Genomic DNA, 10,833 nt, shown 5'->3' with positions numbered 1-10,833 from the left:
GCCGGGAAGATCTTTGGGCAGATTCTCACACAGTCTAGGGCAGCAGCAGGAAAACCCTCGCCTCGCAGAGCAGGAAAACCCTCGCCTCGCAGAGCGCACCCAGGGCTCCCTCCACTGGCCCCAAGGTCCTGCCTGGTCTCCTAGGAGGGGTGAGAGGGGAGGGGACCAGTTGTTGAACAGCAGAATCTTACAGCTCAGCCCCTCTGTACCCGTCCTTGGCAGGCTGCCCCTGCTTCCAGCCCCATCTGTTTCCTCCACCACATACCTTGTCCTTGGTGAAACTCAGCTGGGACCTGGACCCGTCTCAGTTGGAGCCAAGAGCCAGAGCACCTCTCTCCTTCTCTCCTTTCTGTCTCTCCTTACTCTCTCTTTCTCTCTTCTGGCAGCTGCTGCCTGCCCCGCCCCAACTGCCCCGCCCCACCAGCTGCAGCTTGGCCCCTAGAGACCCCCACCCCCACCGCTAGGCAGAAAAGGCAATCAGGGGGCCCCTAGGAGCAGCTGGAGCCTCCTCGGGCCTCCATCACAGAGCCAGCAGGAAGAAGAGGGGTCAGTTAGAGGTCAGCAGGATCCACTCTTGTCCCCGCCGGGGAGTCGGGGGGTGGGGTGAGGTGGTGGTGGGGTAATGGGAGGGAGAGGGTCCTGTAGGGGTCTGGTATGGAGTCCAGTTCTGGGGAAAGGGGCGCCTTAGCGCCACCTGCTGGCCTTTCCGGGTAAAAGCCCAGGTAGCTCTAGGGCACTGGGAAGCCGGGTGAGGGAAGGCGGCTGGAGTGGGGGACCAGGGGGACTGGGAGGACCCGGAGGCCTCATCATGCGGAGGTGCTTGGGCACTGTGTCAGTTATGGTGGGAGTCGTGTGCTTAGAGCCTGGCAGCCAGTGGGATTGGGGCCGGGGGTGGGAAGAGCTGGTGTGAGCCTGGGAACCCACAGCTTGATGTGCACTGCCCCTTGGCACAGAGTCCAAGATCCAGTAGGTGCTTAATAAGTGTTAACTGCAGGGAATACATTTGTTCTTCAACGCATTGCTGAGCAGCTAGTGTAGACTGGGCTCTGGGCAACATCCTGGGAACACAGCAGTGGGAGAACAAATCCATGAACAGGATCTGTGTGGGGGCTGCGAGTGTGCCTCTGTCCTCCCAAGTCACCCTCACTGCTCTCTGGGGGACTCCACAGACTCCACATTGGTACCTGGTGGAGTCACCCGCTCCAGGACCCTCATGGGAGTCCAGAGCCGTCCAGGGCCTCAGCACCTCGGACTGCAGAGGTCCAAGCCAGATCCCAGTAGCCATTTAGAATAGGAAGGCTCCTCTGATAGCCTGGGGCCCCACGCTGGCATCCCCAAGCTATGGGGAGAATCGGAGAAGCCCAGGAGATTGCCCCGAGCACCTGCCAGAGTGTGGCTCTTCATCTGCGTTATTTTTTTGAGTCTTAGGATGGAGCGGGTTATCAGCTCCCGTACCAAGTGAGGAAGCCGAGGATCAGAGAGACGAGGGGCACGCCCTGGCTCTTACCGCCAGCGAGCTCTGGAGCCAGATCTCACATTCAGGGACGTGGCTCCAGTGCAGGGCTGATCCAGCCTGGCAGTCACTCCCCCTCACCTCAAAGGACCTCAGAGGACAAGGGCTCACCAGGGGACATCAGTCTCCTTCGCTGGGGGTGGGCATTTGGCACATTGCCCCTCCCGCACCCCACGTCAGAGTGCCTGGGTTCAAATCCTGGCTCAGCTTCCAATTCCAGTTTCCTGCTAATGCGCACCCTGGGAGGCAGCAGGTGCTGGCTCAAGTGGGTGGGTCCCCGCCACCCATGTGGGAGAAGCAGATTAAGCTCCAGGCTCTGGGTTTCATCCTGGCCCAGCCCTTCCTGTTGCAGGGACTTTGGGGGGTGAACCAGTAGATGGATGATCTCTCTCATTCTGTCATTGTTGTTCTGCCTTTCAAGTAGAAGAAAATCAGTAGACATTCAGAAAGAATTTAAAATAAAATAAAAAAATAAAAAGCCTTCTTTGGAAGGCTTGAGGGGGCTTGCTGCTCAAGGAAGCTGCTGAACTGAGGGCCGGGACCACAGAGGGAAGGGGGCAACCCTGCACCTGTTACTCTCCTTCTGCCTGCATGTTGCACACGTAAGAAAAGTCTCTCTGAATCCTTGTCAGTTGGGACTGTTATACCCATTTTACAGACAAGGAAACTGAGGCCCAAAGAGAATGAGTGTCTTGCCTTGGGCTGTACAGCTGGGATATACCAGTTTGCCTTGTCTAATCCCCCAATTCTCCATCCCAGCAGTGAAAAGGCCAGCCTGGGCCAATGTCTCCTGAGTGCCTGTGCCAGACCAGCCTGGGGCTGGGGGCTCGGGACACTGTGATGAATCAGCACCTTGAGGGGCTCCTGTGCTCAGGGCCTTACCTGCTGGAACACTGGGCACTCAGCATGCACAGGGGCAGAAGAATCAACTGAGCAGGGAGGGCTGCTGGGAGGAGGTGATGTCTGAGCTACGTAAGGACTGACAGTCAGGGGGGCCTCAGCCTGGGGGAAGGGCAGAAGGAAAACGGAATTGCGGGGCCTGAACCTGGGAGGGTACAGTGTCTATGCAGGGGGGAAACGGGGAAGGCCGGGCTCGCTGCAGGCTCCGGGTGGGACACTCGGCTGGGTTTGAAAGGCTGTTCTGAGCGCGCTGCGGAAGTTGGGGCAAGAGACGGCGTTATTCACTCAACAATACTTCTTGAGCGCCTACTAAGTGCCGGGCCCTACATTAAACAAGACAAGCTCCCCATGGACCTCACCTCCTGGGCAAGAGACGAGCCATAAATCAGCGAGGTGATGAAGGAGTGACACAGCTTCAGGTGCTGTGCAGAGATGGAGTAGCAGGAACAGCATAGCTGAATGGGTGTGTGTGTGCATGTGTGTGTGCGCGCGCGCGTGCGCTCAGGAGGGCGTCATCCAAGCTGAGACTTGAAGCAGGAAAAGGAGGCAGGTTTAGCACACCCAGGAAGGCTGCTGCAGCCACAGGCACAGCAAATGCAAAGGCCCTGGGAGGTATCGGAGACGTGGGCAAGGAAATGAGGGCAGCTGGGATTGGATGGCCAGGGCCTTGGGGGCGTGGCCCAGAGTGCAGATCGACTCCACTCACCATGGGAGGCTTCAAGGAGAGAGTTGATGTGATCCGATGTATGTTTTAAAAAGCTCCCTTTGCCTGCCTCAGTGTTCAGACTGAACCGCAGAAAACAGGAACAGGGCGGGGCGACCGGTGAGCAGCTCGGCAAGCAGGGGTGGGGCCTGGCCCGGCGGTAGCAGGTGACAGGGAGAGAAGCCAGTTTGTCAGGGCCCTTTGTGTAGGAACCGATGATGAATGAGGTGCGGGGGGGGGGGGGGTGAGCTGGGATGAAACAGGGCAGGAGTCAGCTCTCCCAGGCCAGATTCTGCAGCCAGCAACACCTGGCTGGGGGGTGCTGGGCCAGTAGCCCCACCTCTCTGAGCCTCGGCTGCCTCCCCTGGGAAAGGAAGATAATAATAGTCCCTGCAGTGCAGCGGAGTGGCGGAGGTGCTGGTGGGGGTGGAGAGGAGCAGGGAGGGAGGGAGAAACGAAGAGGGGGTGGTGTAGGGGGGTGGAAGGGGAAGGAGGCGTGGAGCCCGAGCAGGGGCTGCCTGATGGGGCATAGGAGACCTCCCCAGAACCCTCCAGTCCTTGAGAGTGTGCACAGAGAGGTGGAGAATCCCGGCGACATCACAGAGCAAGCCAGTGGCAGCAGGATGTCTCACAGCCTGGACCCCAGCTTTGCCTCTGGAGACATTCCCAGCTACGTGCCCTTGTCACCCGAGGCCCTGTTTTGGAGAGTCCAAGTGCACAAAGGTGGCATTCAGAAGTGGAGGCAGCTGGGTGGGGACCCCTCCTCACCAGGGAGGGCTACAAGGGTAGAAGCCTGGGAGTCCGCTCCTCAGCTCAGCTGGCTGGGGACCTGTTTTCTCTGGTGTGGGGCTCAGGGACACGCCCACCTCGCAAGGTAACCAGGCTGGGCAGGGTCAGGACACGGCCGGCCAGCAGAGGGCGCACACCTCGGCCACAGCAAAGCCAGGGTTGGCCAGCTGCAGGAAAGGTCCCAGGGGACCCAGGGACCCAGCTGGGAGAGGTTGCTCTGCCTCCAGCTCCGTTGCAGGCTCTGCCCCAGGAGGCCTGCGCCCAGGTGGGCAGGCCACAGGCAGCAGCAAGGCAGGGCCCGAGTCTGGCCGCCACCTCACTGTGCACCTCAGTTTCCTCATCTGTAAATGGGCCACACAGGGTTCTGCATCTTATCCTGAAGTACCTGACACAAAGGGTGGCCAGCCAGGGGTAGTCACAATGGCCACACGATGGCACTGATGATGATGAGGAGGAGGCAGGCACTCCATTCTTGTTTGTCTTAAATTGCCTAAGACATCCAGTGCATATCAGCCTGGGATGCCTCCAGGGACGGGGAACTCATTACCTTAATAGCAGTCCATTTTCACTGTCAGATCTCCCTGTTGCTGAGAGCTGCCTCCTGGAAGACATCCCCCAGCCCACCCAACTCTGCACAGGGTGACCAGGCTGGTCCGGCCTCCGGCCTCAAGCCCCCTTGTTCCTCCGAAGTCTGCAGGAGAGGTGGGAGCCAGGCTGGCAGCTGGAGGGGGAGGAGCTGAGGGTGAATCCAGGCAGCTTCCCCGGCAGAAAAGTTCCTCTTCTACCAGTTGGGGAAAAGTCAGTAGGAGGAAAGGCTCTGCGTCCTGCAGACCCCCCCTCCCCGCTTCTGTGTCCTGACGGTGGCTGGAGGCTGCAGAAGGAACAGAATGACCCCGAGTAGCAAAGCCAGGAATTGTCCCACCTGGGAGGTCTCCCTTCTGGTCCCACCTGCTGCCGGACACGCCCATCTGTGTTTGGGGTCCCAGAGGGATGCTCATGGGGTCTGGTGAAGAGGGCAGAGCCCCAGGCTTGGAGCCAAACACTCCTGGGCTCAAACCTTGGCTCAGCCCATCCCTATTGTGTGACTTTAGGCAAACTGCCTCACCTCTCTGAGCTGGTTTCTTCATCTGGCACCTGTGCTACAGTGGCACTGTGGGGACTACAGAGGATGTCACCTGTGAAAAGGAAGATGCAGGGGCTGGTGCTGTGGTGCAGTAGGTTAATCCTCTGCCTGCAGTGCTGGCATCCCATATGGGTGCCGGTTCTAGTCCCGGCTGCTCCACTTCCAATCCAGCTCTCTGCTATGACCTGGGAAAGCAGTAGAAGATGGCCCAAGTGCTTGGGCCCCTGTACCTGCATGGGAGAACCGGAAGAAGCTCCTGCTTCCTGGCTTTGGATTCGCGCAGCTCTGGCCATTTTGGTCATTGGGGGAGTGAACCAGCGAATGGAAGACCTTTCTCCCTGTCTCTCCCTCTCACTGTCTATAATTCTACCTCTCAAATAAATAAATAATAAAAAAAGAAAGAAAGAACACGCAGAAGTGGGCATCTGGTATCTACAACTGCCTCAGTGGGAATTGTTATGAAGTGGAAGTCTCTCGTTTCCCTAAGCCCTTCCCTGGACCTGAGTGGGCCGGGGTGGCCGAGAGAAGCATCGAGTCAGGCAGGATGATGTCCGGACCCTCCTCAGGGTCAGTGGGCCAAGGGCTTGGAGCACGGTGGGTGTGACTGCAAGTGCAAAGGTGTACACGTGTGTCCATGAGGGGCAAGGGTGTGCATGCGTGTGCATGTGCCAAAGGCTGCCCGAGCCCAGGGATTCCTCAGACTTGCAGGTGCAGGTGCAGGATCCCTGCACTGATTCAGGAGGCCCCTCGGTTCACTGTTACCATGGAAACAAGGAGGCAGTCCCCAGTCTCAGGAGAACCTAAGGTGCTAACAGTGAGAGCAGCCCGGTGTTCCCAGGAAAAGACAGATTGGGAGGCCCCTGGGATGGGGCAACTGCTGAGTCGGGGGGTGGGGACCCCGGACTCTGGGACCCTCGGGGAAGCCCCCACTCTTCCAAAGCACCCTGGCCCACTGGAAGGAGCTCAGAGACAGAGCCAGATGTCATCTTGGATCTGGCTGTACCACCACGCACAGCCTCAGGCAAGGCAAGCCACGTCTGTGGGCCTCAGTTTCCAGTCCTGTAAAATGGAGAAAACAGCAGCTGTGAGCAGAATCCTAGAGCTAGTGTGTGTGTGTGCGTGAGGGCACCTGCCCTGCCGGCCATGAGTGTGCACCCCTGAGCCTGCAGTGTCACGGGGCAGCCCCCTGAACGCGCACCTCGCTCCACGGTGTCTTGCACGCTGCTCTCAACAGCTCTGCAGGGAGGCTGTATAGGAATGCTGGGGCTCCGGGGGCTCCAGCTGGGTAGTGGTGGGCGCAGCCCCTCCGAGGGGGACTCCACGATCTTCTGCAGGTGGTGAGGGAGCAGACAGGGAGGAGAGCCTCCAGGGCAGCTTTCCTGGCGGAGCTGGGATGCAGAGCCCCACTTGGGAGGAGCTTTTCTTTTTAAAACCTCGGCTCTTTAGGGTTCAAGTCTTGGACATCCCACGCGCTCACAGGTAGTAACACATTCCAGCAGAGTGGCCTAGAAAGTTGCAAGGGGAAACCCAGCCTCCTGCCGTCCGCTCCACTCCCAAAGAGTGATCGCCCCCTTTGCTGTGACTCCAGGAACACTTTCCAGGCAGCTGGGTCCGACGAAGGCCAGACAGACCAAGAGGAGAAGAGCGAGGCAGCACCCCAGCGCCGGACTCGGACTCCGGGAAGACAGATCCGAACCCTTGCCACCCAAGAGGCTGTGACTGGGGCAGGGGCAAAAGGGCGGGCTTGTCTGGGTGATCTCAGGCACGTGACTGCCCACTCGAGCCAATCCCTGAGGCCTTTCCAGCTAAGCGGACAGAGGGCTTATTGGGCTGGGCAGGGGTTGGCCGGGAGGCGACCCCAGCTGGTAGCTCTCCGCCCGCCCCCGTCTACATCAAATCCCATGTGGAAGAATTAGGGCAGGGAGAAGGATGGGGTGCGGGAGGAGGCAGTGCAGCCATGGGAGGTGAGGGTTGAGGTGTGCTTGGGGAGCCTCCACCCCAGTGTCCTTTTTTTTTTTTTTTGACAGGCAGAGTGGACAGTGAGAGAGAGAGACAGAGAGAAAGGTCTTCCTTTGCCGTTGGTTCACCCTCCAATGGCTGCCGCGGCTGGTGCGCTGCGGCCGGGGCACCGCGCTGATTCGAAGCCAGGAGCCAGGTGCTTCTCCTGGTCTCCCATGGGGTGCAGGGCCCAAGCACTTGGGCCATCCTCCACTGCCTTCCCGGGCCACAGCAGAGAGCTGGCCTGGAAGAGGGGCAACCGGGACAGAATCCGGCGCCCGGACTGGGACTAGAACCCGGGGTGCCTGCGCCGCAGGCGGAGGATTAGCCTAGTGAGCCGCGGCACCGGCCCCAGTGTCCTTTTGCTCTGGCAGGCAGCGGGGGGCCTGGGATGGTCACAGAGGAAGGGAGATGATGAGATTTGGAGCAGGTGGAGGTGTGAGGAGCAGAACAGGTCCACTGGGCGGGACTCGGGAAGGGAGCAGGTGTAGGGTAGGGAAGCGGGAGTGCTCCCTCCCGGATGTGGCAGGGCCCTGAGCTTGTTTGGTGGATGAGGGAGGAGCCAGGGCCCAGGCAGGTTGGGGGTATTGGACACTGGCTGGCTTGAGTTCCAGGTGTCTGTGGGCTTCGGGGAGCGAGCCCAGGCTGCAGCTGGAAACATGGGTTTTATGGAGAAGGAAACAGAAGGGCCGAGCGCAGAGGTTTTGCTCACGGCCCCACAGCGGGGGAAAGCTGTGCCATGGTTGGAAGCTGGCTCTTCCTCCTCGTCCGTGCTCTCACACTGAGCGGCCAGCTTGGCGGCACTGCTGTCCCTGCCGCTGGCACCCGACTCGGCGTGGCACGGGGCTCAGCTGCCTCTGCCAGGGAGTCAGGGGCATTGCAGCCATCCCCCGACAGTCTCGGGGGGCTGCCTGCAGGACCTGCACCCCAGACCTCTGCTCTGCGGTAGCTCTCTCAACACCAGAATCCGCCCCCAGCCACCGGATCCAGCAGGAGCTGGGCGCTGACTGTGTGCAGGCCCCACGCCAGGCTCTGCCCTGGCTTCCTCTCCTAAGCCTCACTGCTGCTTCCATTTACAGAGGCAGCACCAGCCCCAGTGTCCCCCTCCACCATGGGTGCATGGTGGGGCAGGGGTCAGCCCTGCTTTGGAGGGCAGAGGGGTGGCAAGGCTGCTGTGTGACCTGGGCAGCCTCTCTGAGGCCCTCGTCTAACATGGGGCTTCCCTGCAGGGAGCCTGGCCGTACCTCTACCGCCCTGTGGACTGTGGGTCTGCGGCTCCAGCTCTGGGACTCCCCCCACCCCCAGCCATGGGTTCCTCGTGGCCCAGCTCCCTCGGGAACAGCCAGCCCCTGCTCCTCCTCCCGGGCTGTGCTCCTGGCAGCGCTGCGCCCTGGGCTCTGGTCCGGGGGTGGTCCCTGGCGGAGAGCAGGCTGGGCAGAAGCTGGGATGGGTCGGGCTGAGACTCCAGAGATCTGGAGACCCCCAGGGCCCCCACCTTCCGGCTCACTGTGTTCCAAGTGGGGGTGGGCAGGGCCTTTGGGAAAGGGGTGGCTTGAGGTTTTAATCACTTTATCAATGTTTGTTTGTGTAATTCAGCCCCGAGATGCTTTTCACTCCATCTGTCTCCACCATCTGGTCCCATCAGGATTTTCCAAACCGTTTGGGACCAGAGGCGAATGGGTGGGGAGGGGGCTGGGCCTCGGGGGGGGGGGCTAGGGAAGAATCACCTCCACCAGCTTCCCTGGGGGGCTTCCAGGGAGGGGCCTGGGCTCCTGAGACGTGCAGAGCTGGGTCTGGATTCTGACACTGTCACTTGCCTGCTGTGTTACCTCAGCCAGGGAAGCCTCTGAGCCCCAGGACCCGCCTCTGTAAGACGACAGTGACCTGAGTGTGTCCTGAGGCTCACTGAGGGGCCAGTGAGAATGCTCTGCTTCCTGTCGGTGCCCCAGAGATGTGCGTCCTTGCTGGCTTCTCCCTGGCCTCCGGGGAGCTGGTCTCTCTGGGGGTAGCGGAAGGAGCCACCTGGCTCTCTCTGTCCCCCTTGCGTCACTGCTCTGAAGCTGGGACTTGCTCTTCCATGCGCAGCGACCCCTCTCCTGCTTCCCCAGGCTGAGCCTTGCCCGCCCGCTGGACGCCTCTCTCCGAGCTGGAAAAGAGGATGAGAACACAACAGATCCGCAAGGGAGGCAGAGCTGCAGGCCGCAGGGTCACCGGCGTCATCTGTGTGCACAACGTCATCTGCCCAGCTCTGAGGACAGGGAGACTTGCTCCCAGTTGTCTGGAAGCAAGGGGCCCAGGCCCCCTGAACAGAGGGCCCTTCACCCTTCTTTTCGGGCTGTGGCTCAGGGCACCAGCTCAGGACCCTGGGACCGTGGTGTGCAGGTCTTTGGCTCAGCGAGGCCTCTCTGTGCCTGATGGGAAGTAGTCAGCAGAGCCCACCAGGCCCCAAACTCTGCCTGGAGCTGCCCTGCTCATTCTAGGTGTAGGGAATGCCAAAGGGAGGAGGGAGTGCCCAGGGGGAGGAGGAGTGGCCTCCCTGCTTTCAGAAGCCCTGGCTACCGAGGGGACAGGATGCAGCCAGCTTGGGGTTCCGCAAGCAGGGCACAGGAGTCACCTCATAGAAAAGCAGTGGAGCCTCGGGGCTGAGCCTGGCAGCCAGCCTGGAGGAGGCAAAACTGGGGTGGGGGTGAGGAGAAGGCAGAACAAGAAGCTGAACAGCCCAAGAAGGGGGTAACATGAGCCCCCCACCCCCAGCTCAGGATGGATGTAGAGGAGGGTAAAGCAGACTAGGCTGGGAAGATTTGGCTTCAAGCAGAACAGAGAGGGACCGGGTCAGGGGAGAAACCCAGTGACCACAGAGCAGGCCCCTCCAGGCCTGGAGGGCAGAGAAGGGGCCTGTTGCTTGCGGGCTGGGGAGGGGAGGCACCTAGCGGAGCACGGCTCTCCCGCCTGCCCCACAAGTCCTGGCGCAGGAGGCAGCTGGGAACCGCCCCCGCTTCTGTCTGGCGTCTCTCACGCCTCCGCGGGGGTCCCAACACCAGAGCCAAGGCACGCAGTGGAGCCGGTGTTCCGGAGGCCCAGCTGTCCCTGGCTCCCGGCTTTCCCAGGGGAGACCTCTCGCTTGCCCCCAAGGAGGGGCCGCGATGCGGCAGCTTGCAGAGGGGTCCCCGAGGGGCTGTCCAGGGGCGCGGCAAATGCCGAGGGCCCCACTTCGAAAGGAGGGCCCCGTGCCAGACCCACCTCTGCTCCCGGAGCCACCTCTCACCCTGGGACGGCCCCTGCTGCTGCCCATTGCCTCCCACACCTCAGTCTGTTCTGGACACAATGGCCCCTGGAAGTCGGACCCTCGCAATTTGCCGAGTGCCAAGGACTTCCCATCCCGTCCCACCTGGAATATAAATTTAAGGTCCTTGGCCTGAACCCCGGGCTCCTGAGCTGCCACTGTCCCAGCTTTTCCCAGAGCGTGCATCTAATAAGCCGGAACGCGGACTTGAAGGTGATTCCACTGTTTTCCGGCTGCTCCCGTAACCTCTCTGGGTGCAGCGCTAGCACATGGCCGATATTCGCAGAACGAATGCCAGAGGGCCCGTGGCTCCCAGTCCCAGCCACGCACCCACCAGCTGTGAGGCACTGGAGGAGTCTTCTAACACCTCGGAGCCTCAGTTTCCTTCTCTGTACAGTGGGGACAGTCAGGGTCACAGCCGAGAGATGGAGAAAGGATGTCATTCAAGCTCAGGACGTGGGAATCTGCCCAGGCTGGAGAAAGGAGGGTGCAGCCCCCGCGCCAGCAGGAGGAGCTGTAGCCGG

The 10,833-nt window shown here is 60.9% G+C and overlaps 1 protein-coding gene across 1 annotated transcript in view; it reads right to left on the bottom strand.

Annotated features, from left to right (window-relative positions):
• Positions 1 to 10,833, bottom strand: part of RNF19B (ring finger protein 19B) — a 269,313-nt gene that overhangs the window by 183,126 nt on the left and 75,354 nt on the right. The window lies entirely within an intron of this gene.

Source organism: Oryctolagus cuniculus, chromosome 7 (assembly GCF_964237555.1).
Source record: "Oryctolagus cuniculus chromosome 7, mOryCun1.1, whole genome shotgun sequence".
NCBI classification, from domain to species: Eukaryota; Metazoa; Chordata; class Mammalia; order Lagomorpha; family Leporidae; genus Oryctolagus; species Oryctolagus cuniculus.
The sequence above is the reverse complement of the archived record's forward strand: the minus strand, read 5'-3'. Positions and strand labels throughout refer to the sequence as shown.